The sequence below is a fragment of the Anastrepha ludens genome, chromosome 6 (assembly GCF_028408465.1).
Source record: "Anastrepha ludens isolate Willacy chromosome 6, idAnaLude1.1, whole genome shotgun sequence".
NCBI classification, from domain to species: Eukaryota; Metazoa; Arthropoda; class Insecta; order Diptera; family Tephritidae; genus Anastrepha; species Anastrepha ludens.
Genome location: NC_071502.1, coordinates 98,979,023 through 99,004,137, shown reverse-complemented (window position 1 = coordinate 99,004,137; position 25,115 = coordinate 98,979,023). Strand labels below are relative to the sequence as shown.

The window sequence follows — 25,115 nt, the reverse complement described above, 5'->3', positions numbered from 1 at the left end:
GTGAGCAGGGCAGCTAAAAAGAAGTTGCTGAGATGATTTCACCGCATCCTTCATACAGCTGATGCAAAAAGGACTCGAAGAAATTCCAACTCTTACGGCACATCTGTGAAGACAGCCATGAAAATTGAGGGCTGAGATTTTGTCATCCTCAACAAATCCCTCGAACGTCTCCGATTCACAAATTTAAGATAAAACACAATAAGTTTTAGAAAGTTTTCAAGAAATTTCTTTTGAGAATAAAAGTTTCTATATTTTTTATAACTTAATGAATTTAGTAATTGAGATTTATTTTATTATTTTTTTGAGATCAAAAACTACATCTTCGGGCTTTTAACATTCTTATACTTCAAATTCGAAAAAAAAAAATTCTTTGAAAAAAATTTAATTTTTTTGTTAATTTTTTGGTTTTGTTATTTGTGAAAAAACAGTCCTCCTCAGATTTTTTTTCCTATTTACTTTTATTAATTTTTTAAAAAATTTCATTTGAGAATAAAAGTGTGTATATTTTTTATATAAAGGGTTTTTCAATAAGGACGGGTAAGTGTTCAAATGGAATAAAACAAGCTGTGTGTGAGTTATTGACAAAATTATTTTTTTATTTGAAGGGCGCATATATGCCATTAAGTGTGGAATATGACATCATTCAAATGCCCGCTTCGGCTTCTTATGGTGGTACGGATCTGAGTGGTCCAATTTTCAATGACTCTTCCGCATAGATCCGGCTGAATTTGAGCGATGGCCTGTGTTATGTTCACCTTTAGAGCATCGGTCGATTGTGGTTTATTTGCATAGACCTGAGACTGCAAGAAACCCCACAGGAAAAAGTCTAGCGGGGCCAAATCGCATGACCTTGGTGGCCAATTCACATCCCCCCTGCGAGAGATAACCTTACCCTCAAATCGTTCATGCAGAATGTCAATCGTGGCGTTTGCTGTGTGGCACGTAGCGCCGTCCTGCTGGAACCACATGTCGTATAGGTCCATATGGTTCAATATGGGCCATAATAAATTGGTTATCATCGTTGTGTAGCGCTCGCTGTTGACGGTGACCGCCTCACCAACGTCGTTTTCAAAAAAGTACGGACCAATGACGCCGCCGGCCCAAAATCCACACCAAACGGTAACTTTTTGAGGATGCATTATCACTTGGTGAACCTCGTGTGGATTGGTGTCGTTCCATATACGGCAATTTTGTTTGTTAACACAGCCATTCATCCAAAAATGCGCCTCGTCACTAAAGATGATTTTTCGCCCAAAACTGGGGTTCTCTTCCAAACGATTCGAAGCCCAGTCAGCGAACAAACGGCGTTGTCTATGGTCATCATCTTTGAGCTCCTGGGTCAGTTGGATCTTGTACGGGTGTAGGGCCAAGTCCCGACGCAAAATTCGCCAAGTTGAAGTCTGCGAAAGGCCAAGTTCTTCTGCACGGCGAGGAATAGACTGCCTCGGGTTCTGCTGTACACTTTCACGGAACGCGGCAATGTTCTCGGCTGACGCTTACCGAAAAATGGGCGAAATGTGCGCAACGGTTGCGTTAATGAACACTCATTTTGATAATAAAGTTTTATCATTTGAACGTGCTGTTCAATCGTGTAACTTGCCATGATGATTTGGCATAAACAACTGAATAATAAACAAAAGATTTGACAGATGTCACCAAAACAAAATGGCTGCCACAGGGCGCCAAAATCGACCCGCGCCAATTGAAAAACCCTTTACTAATAAATTTAGTACTTTTGAGATTTATTCTATTATTTTTTTGAAATCAAATACAGCATCCTCGGTTTTTGTTTTGTTTTTTGTTTTTTGCGAAATACAATTCCCCTCAGTTTTTTTTCTTACTTTTCTTTCTTAATGGCGGAGACTATGGGCAGTAATCTCAGAAAATTTCACAATGGCATTCCATTTACTTTTTGAGTTATATTCAAATACGTACAGCGAACCAAGGGAAAAAACCTTGTATCGGCTTCTTATGTAGAGGCGCTTCGATCAATTGGCGAACGGACGTAATACCTGTATGTATAAGCGTATGTACGCTAGCGCTTCGTTAGAGCAGCTTTTTGTACTGATTTTCAAGAAAATTTTAATTTTTTTCACGGCAGAACAATTGGCGGTTTTCCATTGCTTGCCGAGTGGCAGCTGTTCTGAGAAACATTTGTTTTCTATCATTTTAAGTTTTAGGTGCCCTTGGCGAATTGTGCTCACGTGCGAACTTATACGGCTATGGTGGCTCAATTATTTACTTCATACTTCGCACTTGAATACAAATATTGGTATAGGAAGCTTCTGGGAGGAACTCTCCATTCTCCAAACGAAGTAGGCGCAAATAATTGAAAATTCGATGGGCTGCTTACTAGCATAACAACCTTTAGGGAGATAAATTAGTATTTTTTTTATTCCGGAAGTGGGGCTACGCCCGGCGAAATCCTAACTGGGAGGGTACAACCAAAAGATGTTTAAACAACTCATAACCCTCCCCAAGGATAATCTGAGAATGCTCACTGGTATCCTCACAGGCCGGCCACCATCTGCACATGACTGGGATTTGGTCTACGGACTCTTGTCGTTTGTGCGACCAATCCCAGGAGACTCCAATGCACCTTCTCCTGGAATGCAGCGCTATAGCGCGGAGAAGGTTGAGACATCTTGGCCAACTGTAGCCAAACGAGAGGCACATACGCTCAATACAACCCAGCTCTATCCTGAGTTTAATAAGGGAACTCGGCTTGGTACTGTGATGAGTAGAGGGCACAAAAGACTATTAGGTGGAAGTGCAAACCTCATCCATTCCTTCATTATTCTGGAAGCCAAGCTGCACTCAAAGACTTAGTGCGCATTGATAGTGCGATTAAAACAGCTCGAACTCATCTCATTCAGTCACAGACAAATTCTTCGCTGTAAAGCTAATATATAAAGGTGGCAGGTAACGGTAATGCATCGCAGGAAACTATAACTATGTAGGCGATGAGCTGATAGGGCACCGCGATTTCTCCGTGCACAACGACAATGGATGTTCCTTTGGCTATTTTTGAACAGGCGGAGCTCAACTCAACTCGGCCGGCACTGAATGAAACATTAACTTGCAGGATTGAACAGACTGCGAATTGAACTAAGTCGGCCGAGTTATCTTCTGGTGTTAAGAAAGCCACATCTCTCGTTAATGGTGGAAATCCTAGCCGGATATGTGATGTCCCAGGAATTCAAGCCATCAGACTCAACATAATTTCAAGTCCTTTGTGTGGGAGCTGTGCGGAATATTAGAAGCTGATATCAACTCAGCAAGGACTTGTAGGCTGTACTACGCCCACAAGGCTTAGATTAAGGTATTTTGGTTCTAACTTTTTAAGCAAAGCTGAGGATGGTTCCATATGTAGAAGTCCACGCAAGTGGGGAAAGTTACTGATCGCCATTCACTTGGGAGTGGCCAGGACGATTCTTCTGTATATGGTTCAAGCAGCTCACAACGGCCGGGATTAGCCCACGTACCCTCTGGGTAGCTTTCGAACACCCGTTCGGGAGTGAGCTAACGTGAGAAGACGAAATATTCCAGGATAGCTGGTTGTGCGCTGGGTTTGGGACCCGCCACTTAAAAATCCCCCCCAATGAAAAGATTAAAAAAGCCTCGGATGAGACCTCCCTATACTGATGACCGGTCAAAATCTCGTAAGCGGTAATAGCGCCAATTAAGAAGAAGAGAGGAGCTTGCTGTTTCAAATATCAGTTGCTATTCCCAACTAGTCACCGCTCCTCCAAATGCCTTTTCTATCATCTTTTCTAAACTTTAATTACTTCTTAATGGCATCGAACTGCCTAAGTGTGGCGCTCTGCCTTTCTCTTTGGGTCAGTCCTACAACCTAACCTAATATATCCCATGGTTCAGTATGCAGTTTAAAGTCATCTGATAAACTTCCTGTGCCACAAATTAGTGTCCCAGTCTATAGGGAACGCACAAATAAAACAAAGATTTATGTTAAAAAATTATTTTGCTGATACTTCCTAGAACATTGCCTTGTGGAGTTCACCACGCATTTACCATAAAAATGGAAATTAGCAGAATAAAACAGAATTACTACTTTACTTTTCAATAAATGCAGTTATTGCGAATTCCACATTTAAACGCATACACTGAGGTACTACGTTTAGGTACTCAAAAAGACGACTGAAGGACTTCGCATGCCAAACTAAGTGCAGCTGACATCATCGAAACGCATTTTATTGGCATTTTTTAATAATACAAAAATTGGCAAAACACTCGAGTAAAGTGGCAAATGACGCTAATGTGACAGCAGCGGTGAAAAAAAGTAGTCACTACTCACATACATACATACATACATAGTTGCAGCAATTCATTTGAAAATTCCCATGTATGCACATCTACTGCCGGGGAGTAGTCACACGTACAAATGCAGTCGTAGGATCGGCAGAAAATTTGTTCATTAAAAAAATATTTGCCATTGAACTCGCTGCATTAGCAGTGTACCACGAAGGCGAGTAAATAAGATGTGCTTCAATGAAACTAAGTAGCAAAAAAATGCGCCAGCAATGCAAATTCAAATAAAACATTAAAACTATGAAGAAGTGCTATGCAAAAAAAAAAACAAAAAAAACAAAAAACATAAAAAATTCCAAAGTGTCGTTCCACTGCAATAAAATCTAAGCTCGTAAATATTGCATCATTTCTACATTACTTTTTCCTGCTTGATTATTTCACTAAGGCATTGTCGGTTGAGCAGGCTGCTTTTGCTTTTTCTTGCAGTTCATTCGCGAAGATGCTGCACTTTTCTCTGAGTCAGCGCACGTTCAATGCCCATTGATGGTAACCATGAATTGTTTTCGACGATTTTATGACGGTATCAAGGTTGCTGGGTTAAGAAAAAATGGAGACAAATAAAAAGAAATTCAGCGAAAAAATTGAAAAGACAAAAAACCCACAAAAGTTGTAATTTTTTAAAGTAAGGTTACCTACTGTATTAATGTACAAGGGCTTCACATATTACAAAAAATTATTGAACAAATAAATACTGATATACATATTTACGGTCGTACGCATGCGTGTATGTATGCATGAGTCTTCTTGAGACGACCATATTAACTGATTGAGAAACTGTTGGTACCGAGATTTCGGGATCCCGGATAATTGGGACCGTCTCAAGATATGCATTTTTTAAATTAAAAAAAAAAACTAAATTATTATTTTGCTTTTTGCTTAATAGTTTTATTTTCCACCATTAGCAAGGCCCATCACTTTCTTATCTGAGATTATCTTCCTCTTTACAATTTTAAAAGGTTAAGTGGTTAGCGGTAGTAAGAATTTTCCAAAAATTGGATCTTTTTATTGCATTTTCTTAAAGTATAATATCTTAAAAGTAGTGTATGAAAATTTGAAGTAAGTCCGACAAATACTTTTCGAGTAACAAAGGGAGCTCGGGCGCTCCGGAGCATTCGAGAGCAAGTAGCAAAACTTTACATGCGTTTTTCTCATAACTTACAAACTGCTTTATGGTTGGTTGGTTGGTTAGAGTGGTGATTCAGCCAGAATCCAACTAGCGCTTCCGCATCATTTTGTTGCCACATCCTCGTTACCAACTTGTTTAACGGTTATTTACAGCATGACTATATCCAGTCTGTGCGGCTTAGGAACCTTATTAGGTTGTTGACGTCTAAGCCAGACAGTTGCTCGAGACTCTCGAACAGCGGTTTACCCAGGGTTAAAATTCTGTTCTTCCATAGGGCAGGACATTCACAGAGGAAATGGAAGATTGTTTCCTTTTTCTCCGGTTGTTGTAAACAAGTATGTGTTGTGAGGGATGCCCATTTTGGTTGCTTGTTCTCCTAAAGACCAAAAGCCAGTTCTGACTGCCGTTAGTCTCCAGGCGTCCCGTCATTTCATGTTTATCAATGTCGAAGATTGTTTGAAATTGTAGGTGGGCCATAACGTATTGCTGATTTTGCATTTCGTCTGGTCTCTCCATCTACAATCTGCGACTCGAAGGTATTTTAGGGAAAGTGCAGTCTTGACCGCACCTAATGGTGTGAATACCGGTACTGCAAGAACGCTATTCATGGCAGATACCCCTCTTGCCACTTTATCGGCTTTTTCGTTACCGGGACCCGCTTTATAGGTTTCAATAAAATTTAAACTGCTTTTGAAAAACATAAAAACCTCGTGCCTGAACTAAGGATTTTTTTTTTCAAAAATTTCGATTTTTTTTAACAATTAATTATCGGTTTTTTGCTCGAAAATCTGAAAAATATTTTCTAAGGCACAAGATTATCTATTAAGGGGTTACATGGGTTTCGTCGGCTAAAAAAAGGCCTCTTTTATTTATATTTTTTTTTTCTATGTAAAAAATTATTTATTTATTTCAAACTTTTTTCTGTCTTATATATACATATTTAAAGTATAATTTCGGTGGTTTCCAAAAAAAAAAAAATTAAAACTCCTCCATTGTGACGTCATTTCCGGTGACCCCTCGAAAAAAAAGGTGCGTCCGCGTTGTCAGCATAACTCCTGACAGGATCATCAAAAATGAAAAAACAAAAATAAGTGTTTTAGTTAAGACCACAAACAAGTGCTTGAACGAAGGAAAGAAAAAGAAGAAAAATTGGAGTTTTGGCAGACATTTTTCCAAAAAAATGAAAATTTCGGTCAAATTTGCTTGACATTTCGTTCTTTTTTAAATAATTGTAATTGAAAAAAAAGCAAAATCCTTCAGTCAAGCACGAGTAAATTGTATCTCGAACACTTGTGTAAAATCTCATCAAGATCGGTTGATCGAGAACATTTGACAACCGACTTTGAAAACACAGTTCCGAGAAAAACGCGTTTAAAGTTTTGAGTAACAATAAAAGTGGCTTGGAGCGCACACCTTCCAAAGGCTGTATCTCCGAAACTATTATTCGGATCGACTTGGAAATTTAGGATAATATTTTTGAGATGTTGTAAAAATTAATAAGCCAAAAAAGTCTATTTTTGAACCCACGAAACCCATTTAACCCCTTAATAGAACTAATTTCTCTTGTACGATTGATTTTAGATGCATTTCCAAAGACTTATGAGGATCAGCGCACAAACAGCGATAACTTTTACAATTATTATTATTATTATTTTTTTTTTTTTTAAATTTTGCTAAAGTCAAGTCGAAGCATGATGTATTAGTGCTATGCTTTTATTTTTGTAAAATAAAGCAACTGACTAGCAACAAAAAAAAAATTTGTTGAAAATCATAAGTATTTCGGGCCTCTGACTACCCCTAACCCCTTAAAAATTACACGCACTCTGCTTTGCACAATTTTTAACAGAACCTAAAGAACGACCGCTGTTTACAGGGTGACATGAGAGTAAATAAAATTTCAAATTTCAAAGCAACAAATTTAGCAACATTTCTCAACCTACCCGAATTTCACAGGCGCTCAACCCATCGAAAGTGTAAGCACATTTGTCTACTTAGGTAGCCAAGTCACACCTGACGGCGACGCTAATACAGACTTTGAGCACAGAATAACGAAAGCCAGATAATCATTCGCAAGGCTTAAAAGCATAAGGTACTCGCAGCAGCTAATCACCAGAAAAAGCGAAGGATTTTCCATTCGAATGTGAAGCCTGTACTGCTGTACGGCTGCGAAACGTGGTCCGAAGCGGTTTTAACAACAAAAAAGCTTCAAACTTTTATAAACCGTTGTTTAACTGCTATACTGCGCATATGGAGGCCAGTTAACTGCATTTCTAATGACGAGCGCACAAAGTCCGACTGAGATTGAAATACGCAAACGAAAGTGGAAATGGATAAGCCATAGAATCCGTAAACCTGCGAATGATATTAGCAGAATGTCACTAGACTGGAATATGCAAAGCTCTCGCTGAAGTGGACGGCCGAAAGGAACATGGAGCTGAAGCCTGTGTGACGAATTCACGACATCTGTGGACTCGCTCACCTGGCCGCAGATAAAGTCAAAAACTGCAAATCGACCCCAATGGAATTTATTTGTATCGACACTTTGGGCCCCCAGCAGCCGCGATAGAAAATAATAATAATGCCCGCATTTTTAGCTTGCGGTATTTTGCTCACATTTTGTTGTTGAATAACTTTTTACTAAAATAAAAATTATTTTGAATGATGGAAATTTTTATTTTGCCTTTTACGCGCCCCCGTGCGTGTCTGTTTGTATAGTACAGCTGTCTAGTTATGGCAGAAATACACTGGGTGGTTTGTCATTACCCGCCGAGCGGCGTTCGCTGTTAGAAAAAGTGTTCCCGATAAAAAACGTTTGATGTTTCGTACACAACGCTTCGAACCTGCGCACTTCCATATGGTAGTACTGCACAAACTCATTCGGCTTCAAATAGGGTGACTAATTTTGTGCCACCTTTTATAAAGGTTATCAAATCAGATACCACAAATAAGGCCAGCCATTTACGCAGTCAGATTAAATAGTACTTAAATTAAATTTTTACAGTTAGTTGCTAAATTTGTTTACGTTTTGTGTTTGCTTTTCTGGGTGAATAAGACTCTGCATATATCCATATATCAGACGTAATACGCTTTATTTTCTATTAAAACAGTAACAAGACGCTTCGGAATAATGGATGAATACACAGAAATACATGGTTTTGTAACTGAGCAACCAAAATGCATCCCAACGGTCATTTTTGTCATTCCGAATCCATAGTCTCTAACTCTTTAGTTTTTCTGGAATTGAAAGGCGATTTTTGATAATTTTTGAATGTACAAAAATTTTAAAATTAAATTTAAAACTTCCGCGAAAATTTGTCTGTAGTTGCCATCTTTCAAGTTGCCAAAGAAGTTATAGAATAATCATTCATCTGAAGGGCTCATGCTGCCTTTTCTGTGGGTGTCGCATAAAGCTGTCATAAACCATAAATTTCCTTATGTCTATGGGTTGGTGCCATTCGGAATTCACAGAGAGAACGTAGGTTCGAATCTCGGTGAAACATCAAAATTAAGAAAAACATAAAAATATATCTGCCGTTCGGAGTCAGTTTAATAAACTGTGTAGTAGGTCCCTCCATTTTGTTGAACAATATAAAGACGCACGTTACAAATAGGAGGAGGAGCTCGGCCAAACACCCAAAAAGGGTGTACCAACGAAAATATTGTCTTTTATTTTGGCGTCAGAAGATTCCGAAAACAGACTCGTTTAGTATTGGAAAGTCGCCCCATCTCGGTCGAACGCTATAACGAAATTCTCTATGAGACCCAGTTTAATATTTAGTGGATGAAGTAACACGTTTTTCGAATCAGTCAGTGGTTTGTTAGAGACGCTTTGGCTACGTGGTGAATAATGGTCGCCAGCAGGCCATTCCTTTTTTGCGCAATGATCCCCTGTTGCGCCATTATCCGGCAGACAAAGAAAGCAACAGCATTTCGAGCAGCCGCTCCGTATCAAAATCAAAATGTCAATATGCAAAATCTGAAAAGTCTGGCTCAGTATTTGAATTCGGTGTGCAAAAATATGTAGGGGATGTATGTTAAGGGGACCCGCTGGTCTAGAAATTTAAAACAATCAATTGTTTGTTTTTTCAATATTTCGAAAGTATAAGCTTTTAAGAATATACTGTGAAATTTTCATGCGGTAATTCCAAATATTGCAAAAGCTGTGCCCATTAACTAGGTAGAGAGCGGTCGCGCGCTCCTGTAACTCAAACTTTAAACTCATTCATCTCGAAACGACTTTTTTCGGCCTGGTGTTGTCAAAAAACAAAAAACAATAACAAAAAACTTTTCAATGGCGGTCGTCCGTAATAGGAGCTTATTATTATTTCAATTATTTCGTATTTTTTTTATTAAAAAAACTGAAAAACCCCCGATTCTTAGAGTGTCAAATTCAAACCCGCGCCATTTCGTTAAATTTCTCAATTTTGTTTTTTATTCTAGTACGGGACATAGCTACAGTCGTACCGATAAATTTTTTTTTGTGATTTCAGATAAATGCAAGAGCCAAAATGAACGGCATCGTCCAGGTCCAATTTTTCGGGAGGGTCAACTTCAGCGCCATTTTTAAAATTATTAAAATTAAAAAAAAAAAATTAGAATATTTTTTTTTAATTATAAAATTTAACAAATGTTTTTTTTAATTAAAAAATTTTGTTTTAATGTTTTTTTTTAATTAAAAAAATTTTTTTTAATGTTTTTTTTTTTTAATTTTTGTTTGTAAAAGAAGTTAAATAAAAAGCCTAAAAAATGTAAATAACAGTTTTGAAGTTTTTTTTATTGTAAAAATAAATTCCTGAAAATACCCTAAATTTTCGAGCTTTAGACCACCAGAACCACTTAAGAAGTGATCTCTTCTCCCACGTCACAAATTTGTAATCCTCTGATATGAATGACGTGACGAAAGAGAGGCAAGGAAACGAAGTAATTAATTTTATGGCAGAAAAAATGCAAAAGGACTTTAGAACAATGCTTACAAATTATTATGCTTAATATTTTATTAAAATTATTTTTACTTATCTTGCTTTTCGGCACTTTCGCATTAATATTTGCTTCCTTTCGACGATTATCCGCTTACTCACAACCGTGTGTCACTTTTGGCCGACTCCATTATAGTGCGTTAGCTGTTTCTCGCCTGCGCTTGCTTGTGCTATGTAGAAATCGCGAACGTTGACAAGCCCTACAGCACTTGGGACTTCCAACGAAGATGTGGACATGGTGCCCCAAAATGGAAGACGGGAACCTTCACCTTTCTCGTCTTCCTTTCTGCGGCACCATGTCGTAGATTCGCCTTGCTGAAGCGTCTTCGTTCATACGCCGTGATATGGCCAAGCCGGCGTAGCCGCTTTATTATGTGTATAGAGATGTTCGAGTGAGTTGGCATCCACTTTTTCTCCCTTCCACAAGACTTGTTTGTTTAATTCATATCTGCGCTCAGTCACCAATTTGCCCATTCGGATGTTGATTAATAGATTTTAAAACATCAATTAAGCTAAGTAAAAAGTAACAACAGCATTTTTCACTCGGTTTCATAAAAAAAATGCGAGCTCTCAATGCAGAAATTTATTTCACTGTAATTTTGCTCACTGCATACTCAATATCATTAAAATGGCATGTCCTTGTGACCCAGTTCGCGGCTATAAAAAAATAAAACAATTGCTTTTCATCACACTGTTCAGTTTAAATACTCGTATGCATGTAATTTATGTTTATTTATTTGTTTCAGGTTTATTTCTGCACTGACGAAATGCAAACGAAAGCTTTACGGAACCAAGTTTGTTTGGCTTTTTTAAGGGATTGACGGTTGGAAGTAGCCAAAAATGGTAAGTAATATCGCTTTTTTTAATATTAATTTACAGATTTACTTATTTGATTCCCTTTACTGATGTTTGCGTATTTCAGTTTTATAAATTCTTCGCAAGTGACTTCGAATTATTTAAAAAACTCAGAAAAGAGTTTGTTAGTTGTTTGGCCGAGCTCCTCGTCCAATTTGAAGTGTGGGTTGATGTTTAGTCATAGCAACGCACTAAGGATCGACCATGAAACAGTTTTAAGTCATTTGCGCAACAATTTTACACAAAAATAATGGATTCCTTTTCGCCAAACTAGTATTTCTTCCATACTGAGGGAGGCGAATTAAGTGTGAACGAATTTCAGGGAGGCTCTTCCTTTGATCAAACTTTTCATTCTTCCTCTGTAGTACATTTTCACTGACAGCTAGACGCCCCGAAAATTCCTCCAACGTTGTCTCTTACGAGTTGGCTGAGTCATTTCTTCCAAATGTAACAAAGGTTTCTGGCCATTGTAACATCGAGGGGGAGTTTTAGGGTCGATGAATTAGCAAGACTTGACACCAAACCAAGGGAGTCTCCCTGGACTCATACGCCGACGACTGCACGATAATCGCGTCGGGCAATGACTCTGATGGCCAAGGTAAACGACTACCTCGCCAGCCTTTCTCGCTTCTTCACTGCGAGGAATTTACAACTCTCCCCCACTAAATCCACGGCGACCCTTTTCACCACCTGGACAAAGGAGGTCACGCTACAACTCAAGGTGAAAGTCGATGATACACAAATTCCGACGGTTAACAATCCCAAAATATTGGAAGTCACCTTTGACAGCTTGCTCTCCTTCTCAGCGCATACAACCGCTATTGCAACTAAAGTACAGAATCGTGACAAGGTTCTCAAGTCGCTCGCTGACTCTCGACTTTTAAAGCAATAGGCCGACCGATTCTAAACTATGCTGCGCCTGTCTGGTCGCCTGGAACCACTGATTCGCAGTGAACGAAGCTTCAGACCTGTCAAAACACTGCAAAAAGGACCGCGACAGGATGTCTTCTGATGTCACCTATACAACACCTTCACAATGAGGCCCTAATGTCGCCTATTAAGGAGCATAATAAATTGCTCAGTAAGCAGTTTCTGCTAGGGTGTTACCGCAGGCCTCACCCATGCAGACACCTGCTCGAGCCTCTGCCCCCTCCTAGGCACATCAGGAACGCATCTCCTCTACTACGTGGACGAGATCTCAGACAAAACCAACAGACAGCTACTGGATCGGACAGTGTGCAAACAGGCCACAAAAGATATTCATCGGAAGACTTTCACCACCTTCTTAAGCTCCTGACCCCCGAATGCCGTTATCGGAGTCCAACCACCACTAATCGCAGTCAAAGAGCTCCAACTTCCCCGAGAGTTCCGCGTAACCTTGGCACAATTACGTTGTGGATATTGTAGCAGGTTAAACTTCTACTTAGCCAGAATCGACCCCGACATACTAAACATACATATGTCCCGGACGACACCAACTACCTTTTCACATGCCCCATTAAACCCAGTCATCTAACACCCCTCTCCCTCTGAACCCAGCCAGTCGAAACAGCTAGTTTCCTGAGCCTACCGTTAGATGGGCTAGACCAAGACGACCGGCGATTACGCTACACTGACAGGGCAAAGGTCCTGCTACAACAACAACAACAACCAAACTTTTTAACGAGAACATAGACCTTAGTAAAGGTATATTCTTGCAAATATCCAAGGTGCTTACTTTCAAGAAACTTTCTAGAGTACCGTACAAAAAAAAAGAGTAAGCAACTGAGATGCAGATTCGCCCATCAATGGTGGCCGACCCTCAGCGCTAGCACACTACCACGCTCAGAGGCTCTAGGACCGCAGACACATTATATACATACCTATGTGTAGATAAAGAATAGAAAGCATCAACTTTGCGTCTTCTGTGCCCCAGCCCTACTCTATCTAGACAAAGATTCATCACTTTAGGTAGGCAATTCTTTAATGAGCTGAAATATCTCAGCACTTGAAAAGTATTAGGGATTTTCTAAAGTGTTTGGTGAGTTCGCATAAGTTTTAGGTAGAGATAAGAACAGCCTCACCATGTGAAATTGCAATGGGATATGAGACTCTGAGAGCTGCTAAATCCTAACCCAAAAAAATATTCTTCTTCTTGATTGATTTTTCAGCCAATTAAGCGATGTTAATCGAGTAAAATAAAGCATCGCATACTTTTCTCTGCTCACGAGCTAACAGGCTTCAATTTATAAGAGTAAATTCTATCCATTTTTTTTTTTTTTTTGATCTTTCCAAGAAGAAAGCGTAAGATTTCAGGTCATGCTTCTGCAAAAACGAAGAATATTGAGTTGTTGCCATACAATATTTTGCTCTCAAAATAAAACGATCTGCAAGGCATTTCATTTTGTTATTATTTGGTGATATAGATTTCTTCAAATATCTATCTCTACTGGCTGCAAGAGTATCTGCAGTGATGTCACATTGATCATGAGCTATTTTTTGTACACATATTTGAATCCATTGGCCAAAGCAAGCAGGCTAAAAAATGTTGCAAATCAGTTAACCAAATCGACAGATAATTGTTTCTTTGAGCTGAGCAGACTCAGTAGGCTAACAAAGTATTCACTCGACGAACGAAAATTACATTTAAGTCTCTCAGACTCTCTTCTAGTCCAATCGCATGAACTTCTTCTTCTTCTTCTTGAGTGTACCCTTCATGCATTTGTTTTCATATGAGCGGAAAAGTTATCGAAAAATTGTGCTTCACATAGAAGGAACCTCGTGCGATTTCATGGTAGTCATATGCTCGCAGTGCATCGCATGGGCTCGCATCTAACGATTAAAACTCCAAAAATTTAAGCATTAAAACTTCCATTTATTTTTTTAATTATTAAAAATTAAATTTCTTTAGTATTTACATTTTTGTTGATTCAATTTATAAGCGTTTACCGCTTCAAAATAATTTCTATTTTCTATTTCTATTTAAATACGACACATTTTTTCTTTCTTTTGGATATGGACATGCGCCAGTGCAGTGCCAATGAACTTCTAGTTCTAAACCCGCAAAGCCTTTAGCTGTACTCGATTGCATGTTCATAAAACACTTAACAATCGTTGAACCAGCTGAGTTGCAGGCTGCCCGTCTGCCTGTCTCACAGCCGCGCACGAAGAACGTAATGGAATAATGCAGCCAAATGCTAACTCAGAGGCATGAAAATGTGCTAAAGCAATGCATTTTGTGTACCCTGCAGAGAAACGATTAAATATTGAAAAATATATCTGGTACAAAACTAATAAGATTTCGCCAAATTTGAGCCATACCCGAGTAGCGGAATCTGTTTCCAGGCTATGACAGTGATGAAGCCAACAAGTAAGTACATTCAATGATGTTGCTAGGTTAGGTTGAAGCGGTTGTCCTCTGAGACACGCTCAGGCTCATACCGCATTGCGATGCCGCGTAGAGAGCTTTCCCTATTTCTACTAAAACCAATGTGGACTTTTAAAAAATTTTAGAATACCTCCTATTTCTGCGGAACTGAGATCCTCCAATTCGTTAAAAAATTGTCTGCCGAGAATAGCAAATCTCCGTCTGGGTAGATCAGGACAATGGCACAGAAGGTGTAAGATTGTCCATTCCTCTTCCTCATCAAGACAACTTCTGCAGAAGTCATGTGCTTGCACACCCATCCTTTGGGCGTGTCTACCTATTAGACAATGTTCCGTTATGACTGAAATCAGTGTGCTAAGACTGTGTTTATTTTGGCTTAGCAAAGATTCTGTGCGTTTAGCATTTAGAGTCGGCGATAGTTGACGGGCGATTTTGCAGGTGGCTACATTACGCCATCTTTCGTTTGCTTTCCTTACGATTTCTTCAAGGATAAGCAGCTCACATGTTTGTAAGGGTATGCCTATGTCATTGTGTATGCCCTCATCGGTCAACTTGGTGCCGAGTCTCGCTAGGTGATCGGCTCTAAAGTTTCCCTCAATGTCGCGATGGCCAAGAATCCATATTATCCTTAGGCGAAATGACTCAGCCATCTCGTTAAGAGATGTGCGGCATTTCCTGGCTACCCTGGAGGTTGTCGACTGTTTTGTGAGGGACTTTATCGCCGCCTGGCTGTCAGTGAAAATGTAGATGTCATTTCCGGATATCGCATCACACTATATCAATGCCGCCGCTTTCGTTATTGCCATCAATTCGGCCTGAAAGACACTACAGTAGTCGGGGAGCCGAAAACTAAAGGAGATCCCCAGATGCTCGGAGTATACACCTCCGTCCACCCTGCCCTCGAGCTTTGAGCCATCTGTGTATACATCTGTGGTTTAAGTCGGGCCGGAGGACGATGAAAACTTTTCGACTTCAATAAACGTAATGGCCCATTTTCACCAAGAACTTACCTTCAATTATTTTAAGAGCTCTGTTCAGCTTCAGTAGTATTAAGCGTTTCGATTGCCATAGAGGTAAACGAAGCAGCTGACTTTTATTTGGATTGAAATTTGTAACGACAATGTCTACCACACCTGGTTGTATTTTTATGTAAAGGTGTGTGGTTGTTTCGGTTAGCCTTTTTCGCATTTAGTATTTCCAAATAATGGTAGTAGTACTCACTTCGCTTATTATAGTAACCATTGAGTTATGCTAAAAAATGGGAGCGAGGCTAAATACTTTTATGTTTGAAAATTCTTTCTGACACACGGCCAGAGAGACTATGGCTATACTGCGTGATTTCCCCCAACAATCCCTTTCGGTGGCATAAACTGGCCACCCAGGTCACCCGATGTTAGTCCTATGGATCTTCCTCTGTGAGGGCACGTCAAAGTAAAATCTGTGAAACAAACCCAGTGGCCACTAATTGAGAATATTATTCGCTAGGTTAATGACATCCGACAGTACTTCTCCAACGAGTGGCACGGAGTAAGGAGGCCAACTGTGTATCTATAAGAAACGTAACGGTCAATATTTAGAGCAAATCATTTTTAACTAATAAACTTTACACTGGCGTTCTTTGTATTGCTATTATCATTAGTAATTCTTTTTTGATTTAGCTTATAATTTCAAATTCTGCCACCGGACATCCTGTATTTATTTATAGGTAAGCGAATCTTTCTTTCACTTACGCTGTAACCGTTTATATTGATGGATTTTGGGCTGGGCCTTCGGAAACCAGCACTGAAATTTTCTGATAAATATTTTAGTTTTCAACCTTCTCTGTTACATCAAAAGCTTTCGTTGGGGGTCTCATAATGATATCGAAATGGCGCTTTAGTGCTTTAGACGCTGGGTAGTGCCAGACTGACACATCAATCATTTCACCTACTTACCTGCCTTTAGTTTTTAAATATGAGCTTTAATATGACTTCTATCAGAAATCGACTTATAGCACTTTTTTTCAAATAAACAAAAGCTGGAGACGTCGACTCAACGTATAACAACTGAGACGTGGTAAACTAGATATTGGCGTTAACACGTTGGGTTTTTGGCAGTACACCACCTTCAATTTCAAGATTGCTTCCTGATGTTTTTTTCACAATTAGAGGGACCTAGGGGCTTATAGCTCCTCTGAACAGATCTTTTTATTTTAGGAGAAGCTTTTTCATGACAGAAATATTCGCGGAGGTTTGCCAGGAGTGACCGCTATTAGAAAAAACGTTTCTCTTATTTTGGAGTATCACGCCGACAGAAGAATACGAAATGTAGTCACGCACCAATCCATTCGGTTATGGTGGTGGCAATTTTTCCTATTACTTTGTCCTACAAAAATCGTCTATCGACACAGCATATTTTTCGCTCAAATGACAACCACGACCACGCTTACAGGAAAATATCCTTTTCATGAAATTTTCCATAACCGAATTCCAAAGTGGCTGCACTATGTCCTCGATAGCCTCACGAGCTCCATCTTTGAGGTCTTGAATCGACCCTGGGCTGTTGGCGTAGACCTTCTCTTTCACGTGGCCCCAAAGAAAAAAGTCACAAGGTGTTAATCACAAGATCTCGGTGACCAATTGTGATCACCTCTTCGAGAATTAACACCGTCCAGAAACTGTATCCCGTAAAAGATCAAGGGTTTCCTTGCTTGTATGGCACGTAGCGCCGTCTTGTTGAAAATAAATTTTGTCCAGATCAATATCAGCCAATTCCGGCCATAAAAAATAACACCTGATATTCGAAAACCCTTTATATTGACCATAACGGTATTAATTGCAGCCTTCAGCGAGAAAATGGTGTTATGAGAATGCTTATTGGTTTCACGCTCAACTACGCCCCATACGTAGTAGTCCAGGGGATTAAGGTCTGAGAAGTTAGGGGGCCATAAGTTTGGTGCTATGTGATGATGGAAATTTTCAGCCACCCAATCTTGTGCCGCCATCGCTTTGTGTGAAGGAGCAGAGTCTTGCTGAAAGATGCGTGGGCTGTCACCGCGTACATTATCAATCCAGGGTTTCACTATTGTCTCGAAAACCAGGATATATGTAGCAGAATTCGCTAGAAATCCTTAACTAAATAATTATAGTGGCATGACTTGTCCTTTGTTGCTCACTTAGAACCATAAAAGTGACTGGAGACTTCGTGTGCAGGAGACTCTGCAGAATTGGAACATAGCCATTTGTCATTTCTGCGGTTGGGCAGTTGGTCTTGGTCAACATGTTTTTCGACAGAATTTACCACAAAATCGCAAGCGCTTTTGGGTGTTTAATTTTGTTTAGATGACATTTTGAACGTATAACTCGCTCTTCTCATGTTTGCTCCAACAAAAATTGTTTTCTGTGCACAACTTGAGATTCATAACAAAGATTTTCATGGATAACTCGACGAATTAAATGCTGAGAAACTTTAAGCTCCTTCGTAAGGGCCTTCATAGATTTTGAGAGGTCCACGTCAATGATCGCTTGAACTGATTGAATTAATTTCGGTGCCAGAACTTTCCTCGTGTTTTTTTGCGTTTCGCAGGTTCTGCATCGCCTCCTGTTGCTTCCAATTCACGGCGAACGCTATGAACGAATGAGCGGGCGCTTTTGTGAAGGTTAGAGATTTCTAAATCGGTGTGATTTGCACATAAAGCGACAATAACTGCGAGGCTCTTCATTTATTGAGTGAAGTTGTAGTCCTCCATGTCTTATCTGAAAAAGAGCAAGCAGAAAAGTAATTGTTTCAGGAAGCTATAGCCATATACATACATATACATATGCATGCCTTCAAATACCGTATGCACCCTGTAGCTGGTTGTATGGAAAATGAAAGTGAGTTCGCATCGCTTGATTTTTCTCTAATTCGTTACCAGTGATCTCCGTTCCCTGCCGGGTATGCAGGCGTTTATTATTCGCATAGAGTTTGTATGCCTGTGTGAAAGTAATTAAATTAAATAATTATGTAAAGCTAAAGATATGTATGTGCATATGTTTGTGTATATGTTAACTGCAAGTCGACATGCAATGTAGGCCTAAGCAAATGGATTTATAAGCAAACATTTACATTTCTATGCAAACACTTGTTTTTAAGCATTTTGCTGGATATACGAAGAGGCAACGTTAAATCAAATAGCACATACATACAAACATACATGCATACATACATATTTATGTAATTGCATAGCTACATAGATTGCATTGGTGTGTGTGTGCGGCTAATCTCGCCTGAACCGGCTACTGTGTGCAAAAAATTAAATCAAGCTGCACTTATGTATGTATGTGTGTATGTATGTATGAATGTATGTATGTACGCATGTATATGTAATGTGTTTGCATACTTGTGCAATTTTTTATTGCATTGAATTGCATGAAAGAAAGAAACATGGAGAAATTGGCCGCGGAAAAACATGTACATGGACATGGACATGGGCATAGAGATGGGGCATAAACATGCACCTATGTAGCAACATATGGATTTGTAATAGCTTTTTGCATTCAATGTAATATTTGCAACGCATCACACCACTGATGTTCACACATCCATACATACCAATATTATATATGTATGTATGTATGTATGCATGTAAAGGGTGGCTAAATTCCAAGGGCCGATGTTGAATGTGAACCACACCTAAACGTCAAGTCTTTTTCTGCATTTCATTTGACATTTTTCAATTTGAGACTAACTCAGTTTCAACCATGGAAAGATACACAATCGAACAGCGCGTTAAAGTTATTCAGGCTTTTATGAAAACGGGCGTTCAAATCAAAATGCATATCGCGCACTTCATCTTCAGTGATGAGGCACCATTTTCACCTTAGTGGATTCGTCAATAAGCAGAATTGCCGCATTTGGGCGAATGATAATCCAAGAGTGATTGCCGAAAAACCAATGCACCCACAAGGAGTGACTGTTTGGTGCGGTTTATGGGCCGGCGGCATCATTGGGCCGTATTTTTTCCAAAATGAGGCCGGTCAGGCAGTTACTGTGAATTGTGTTCGCTATCGTGAGATGATAACGAACTTTTTATGTGGTTTCAACAGAACGGTGTCACTTGTCACACAGCTAACGAAACAATGGCTCTTTTGCGCGAAAAATTTGATGGCCGAATAATCTCACGTCGCGGCGATGTCAATTGGCCGCCAAGATCATGTGATTTGACACCGTTGGACTTCTTTCTTTGGGGTTATTTGAAAGAAAAGGTGTACGTCGATAAGCCAGCAACAATTTAAGAGCTAAAGGATGTGACAATTCGGCACATTAACGGCATAGAACCTCAATTATGCCTCAGCGTCAACGAAAATTTAGACTATCGCATGGCGGTGTGCCGCCGAGGCCGCGGCGGCTATTTGGCCGGTATTTTGTTCTATACGTAATTGAGCCATACCAATATTATCATAAAAAAGAGAAATGACAATAATTTCCTAAAAAAAATTGTAATTTATTCAAAATCAACACCGGCCCTTGAAACTTAACCACCCTTTACTTGAGCATATTTACTACTTTCATAGGCATGCTCGCATCACTCATGCGTCACGTTTCGGTGTCATTGCCAGTGTGTTAGCTAATATCGAATTTTCACATTCTAAGTTATATTTGCCATGCATTGAAGGCCTTAACAAGTGGTCTAAATATACTTTCTCACATACTATATTACATACACACTTATGCACGAATACATACATACACACATACCTTGCAGAGAAAATTTCTACTGGTCAATCAAATTTCTGGTTCAGCTTTAGTGTTCATGCGAGTATAACGCGAGGGAGCCAGTTCGCTGGTGTTTAGAATCTCAGCAGTTGAAAATCAGCCGAAATGTAATGCCATTAAAAACAAGTTTTCTGGTGTATTTTTTTAAGAAATTAGTACACTTTATTAACACGCATTACACACCAAGCAAAAATTCACGCATTATTGACTCAGCAATTGAAGGTAATCTGCCATCCGCCTCGCTATTCTTTCAAAGTATGCGTTGTAGCGCAACCTAATTTGGGCGCCAACTAACAATTGGATAAACGGTGAACAACTCAATGTCAGACCTACCTAACGATTTAGTATCCCTGCTACCGAATGGGCACCCAAAAACTTCGCCTTTTCGAGCTTATCCACTCAGTGCTTGTAAGTTTAGAAGATTATTAGCCATGGCAGCAAATGTTTGCGGTACCTAAAATAGATTTGCTATTCTGCTGTGGACAGCTAGCCTGCGATCGCGCAGAGGGTAGTTACCCAGCACAATATTACTATGTTTCTAGCTTACAGCAGTTGAATAGCTATCAATAATCAACATCCTTTGTTATCCCTTATAAATTTAAGACACTAAAATTTGCCGAACTGTTTTAAAGAATCTTCTCGCTGAAATCCGAGTCGTGTCTTTTCGCTGAATAACAGAAAAGTGAAGAACCCTGATAAACAACAAATCGACGTAGTGAAACTCATTTATTCAGTACTGAGAAACCTGCTATTACATACTTTCATGTAGTTCGGACGCACAACTAAGTATCGTTTAATTGCGCTGATGCGTCACTAGTGAAATCGTAATACTTTTTAACCGAATGGGGTAGTTTTTCATTCAATTCCAAATGGTTAGTTGAAGTGCTACTCCATGATTGTACAACCTTTCTTGGCACAACAATGTGAGAAACGTTGGAGTATACAAGGTGGCGCAAAGTTTATCATAGAATTTTGTTTAATTTTCATAAAATATACTTAAAAAAAAAACTTTTTTTTGGGAAAAAAATATCTATTATTTTGTTGAAAATTTTTGTGGAAAATTTTATTCTCAATTTTCAATATTATGTGAATGAATGGAATTGCGTGTTTTTGAGAAAAAAAAATTTATATATTTTTTTGCTAAACTTTACTTTTTTTTGCCGTTTTTTTTTAATTTTTTGAATGAATGAAATTCCGAGCTTTTGGAAAAAATTATATGTTTTTCCTAAAACTTTTAGGTTAAATTCTTTTTTTGTAATTTTTGAATGCAAGAAAAAATAACTAATATATATATATATATTTTTTATATATTTTTTATATTTTTTTGTTAAACATTTTGGGAATTCTTGTTTTGTAATTTTTAATATTTTTTTAATGAATTAAAACCAAATTTTATTTTTCGGTATATAACACTTTTGGTAAAATGAAATTGCAAGCTTTTGGAAAAACCTCATATACAAGGAACTATATATACCTATGAAATGAGACTTCAGCTATTAGACCATAGATGTCGCTAGGAGTATTTTTGAACCTTCCCAAATGTCTTGTTTTTTTCGTCTGTCATCTGCCAACAATATTCAGTTCATTGTTTGTTACGTTTCATACAACAATGCATTTTTGTCGCTTTTAAAAATGTGGAATTTCGTGCCTTTAAACTACGATTAGCGGACATCGTTGATTTTCTGTTATCAATTGAAGAAAAACGCTTCTCAACCTCATCAAATGCTTATGGTGGATATGCTCTAAGTAGAGCACAGTGCTTCAGGTGGTTTAAAAAATTCAGAAGTAGTGATTTTAGCGTGGAGAACCAGAACCGTGACCGGCCCCCGAAAAAGTTTCAGGACGCCGAATTGCAAGCATTGTTGGATGAAGATGGTGGTCAAACGCAAGAAATGATGGCAGAGCAGTTGGGAGTGACCAAACGTTTGAAAGACATGGGCATGATTTTAAAGGTCGGAAGATGGGTGCCGCATGAACTGACAATGTGACAATGCACCGCCACATCGAACAAGAGCGACCCGGGAATTGGTGTAGGCGCACGATTGGGAACGGCTGGTGCACGCGACTTACTCACCCGACTTGGCGCCTTCCGATTATCATTTGTTTGCATCGATGGGCCACGCACTTTCCGAGCAGCGCTTCAATTCTGACGATAATTTCTTTGCGGCCAAAGACGGCTAATTTTTTTTGGCGCGACATCCACAAATTGGCTGAGAGATGGGAAAAATGTGTCGCTAGCGATGGCTATTATTTTGAAGATTAAATTTGTAACCATTTTTTGTTAATAAACGTTTAAAATTGAATTGGTGATCTGTTTTCTATTAATTTTGTAAATTTTTTGAATACATTACAAGTTTTTTGAATATTTTTTTAAATGAATCAAATATATTTTTTTGTTAACAATTTTTGGACATTTTTTGTCATTTTTCAATATTTTGTAAACGAAACGTGCGTTTGGAAAACAGTTATATTTTTTTGTTAAAATTTTTGGGAATCATTTTTTTGTCTTTTTTTAACGTTTTTAATGAATGAAATTGAAATTTTTTGAAAAAAAAAATATAGTTTTTATTAAAAATGTTGGTTTTTTGTTAAAAATATTGTTTTGTCATTTTTGAGTATTTTTTGAGCGAATGATTTTCGAGGGTTTTAGAGAAAATTATTATTTTTTGCTTGACATATTCTTAAGTTTGTTTGTAAGTTTTTTGTTAAACATATTCTTGAGTTCTCTTTTTTGTAATTTTTGATTATTTTTCGAATAAAGATCGAATATTTAGAAAAAACTTTTATTTTGGAGAACTTTTCTTATCACTTTTCAATATTTTGTGAATGAATGAAATTGCAAGTTTTAGGAAAAATATTATTACATATATAATATATGTTTTTGTTAAAATTTCGGGTAATTTTTTTTATAATTTGGGAATATTTTTTGAATGAATGAAATTTCTAGCTTTTAGGAAAAAGTTATAATTTTCTTGTTTTTCTTTTGAGTTTTGAGAAATACTTCTTTGTTGTAATTTTTGATAAAACAAATTTTTTTTGGTAACATTTTGAGACATATTTTGTTTTTTTGTAATTTTTTAATATGTTTTGATTGAATGGCATTGCAGGTTTCAGAAAAAAATTATATGCTTTGTTTTTTAAATTTCGGATACATTTTTTTATAGCTTATGAATATTTTTTGAATGAATGAAGTTTCCAGTTTTTGAGAAAGAATTATATTTTTTTGTTAAAATTATTAAAATATTTCTTTTTTGTTATTTTCAAATACTTTTTGATTGAATGGTATTGCAGATTTTCGGAAAAAATTATATTTTTTTTTTGATATGGGTACATTTTTTTCTATCAATTTTGGATATCTTTTGAATGCATGAAATTGCAAGACTTTAAAAAAAAGTTTTGGGAAAAAGTTTTTTTTTGGTATTTTTGAAAATTTTTTGAATGCATGAATTGCAAGTTAAATATATGTAGGAGAATGCGAAGAAATGATGCATTATTAAATCTTCTTCTTCTTCTTTAGCATGAAAACTGCTGGAGAAATCATATTTGGGCGCGTTGACCCTTTTTTTTCTAGTTTGCCACTAAGCTATGACCTTGCCAAAAATTGTGATGCCAAAGTCTCGTTGGCGCCAGATGACGCCATTTGCAAAAATAGGAGCATTTCCATGGAATTTTATGTCTTAACACATTCATATGTATGTATGTAAAAGTATGTATGTATACACTTTGCTTAAATGCTTGTAAATTTTGTTGTGCAAGAGGCATATGAAGTTTCTGTGCTTGCAGTCGCGCTCAGGCGCTCAGTCCATTGCACCAAATGTTTATTTTTAATATACTTTTATATAATTTGAAGACTATTTTTCATACTTGAAAATACGGAAATAATTTATTACTTAGGCGCCGCTTATTTTTGTTTTTTATACAAATTGTAATCTAGATAAGTCAAAAAGTTGACAATAGACATAAAATTTCAGATTATTTTACCGGGGCTGCTCTCCTATAACGCTGAACCATATTCCTCCTACCCCCTCTCTTCCCCTGCTGGATGGCAAACTAACTAGTAAATCTTTAAAAAACGTTGCGTTATATGCATACACACACACGCGTACATACACACGTATGTAGTTACAAATAAACCACTCTTTAATTAACGCTTTCTTACTTTCTGCTCTCACTTATGTGCGACTTGAGTTTTACGAATGGCTCTCATTTCGTTTCGCCATGCCAGGCGCATGAACTGCGAGCTATGTTTCTGCGCTCTACTCACCATAATCTTCAATTTCATCTCTGCCTTCATCTACTTGTATGCTTTAATGCTTTCTTTTTATGGCATTTATGCTTTCGCACAGATCGCAATTGTTGTTAGTTGGTTAGGCTGGTTGGACTCGCTCTTCATCTCAATCGCAATCTTCATCTACTGACTCCAACTATTGCCACTGTTCCAACTCCTCCAGTACAGCGTTGCCATTGCATTTCAAGTTTCTTTCACCTCAAATTATCCACAGCTTTCTGCAGCCATGCACACACGAGTACGTACATTTGTATGTGCATCTTTTCTTAGCGAGACGCTTCGCTTGAGCAGGTGCTCGTGCTGGAGCTTAAGTGATCGACTCTTTTACTATGTACTTTTATGTAGTTTCTTTCTTGGGCGTACAGCGGACAGCGCATAGCGGCCAGCGGTCGCGGTGGCGTTGGAAGGTGAGGAAATAGCAAGGCGTTCGAGCGTTTG

General features: G+C 38.2%; 1 protein-coding gene across 5 annotated transcripts in view; it reads left to right on the top strand.

Moving 5' to 3' along the window:
- The window catches only part of LOC128868237 (putative fatty acyl-CoA reductase CG5065), a 177,579-nt gene that overhangs the window by 66,725 nt on the left and 85,739 nt on the right, over positions 1-25,115 (top strand). For all 5 annotated transcript variants that reach the window (XM_054110085.1, XM_054110086.1, XM_054110083.1 and 2 more), the window contains one exon: positions 11,178-11,274. The gene's annotated coding sequence lies outside the window, so the exon portion shown is untranslated. The remainder of the gene's footprint in view (positions 1-11,177; positions 11,275-25,115) is intronic.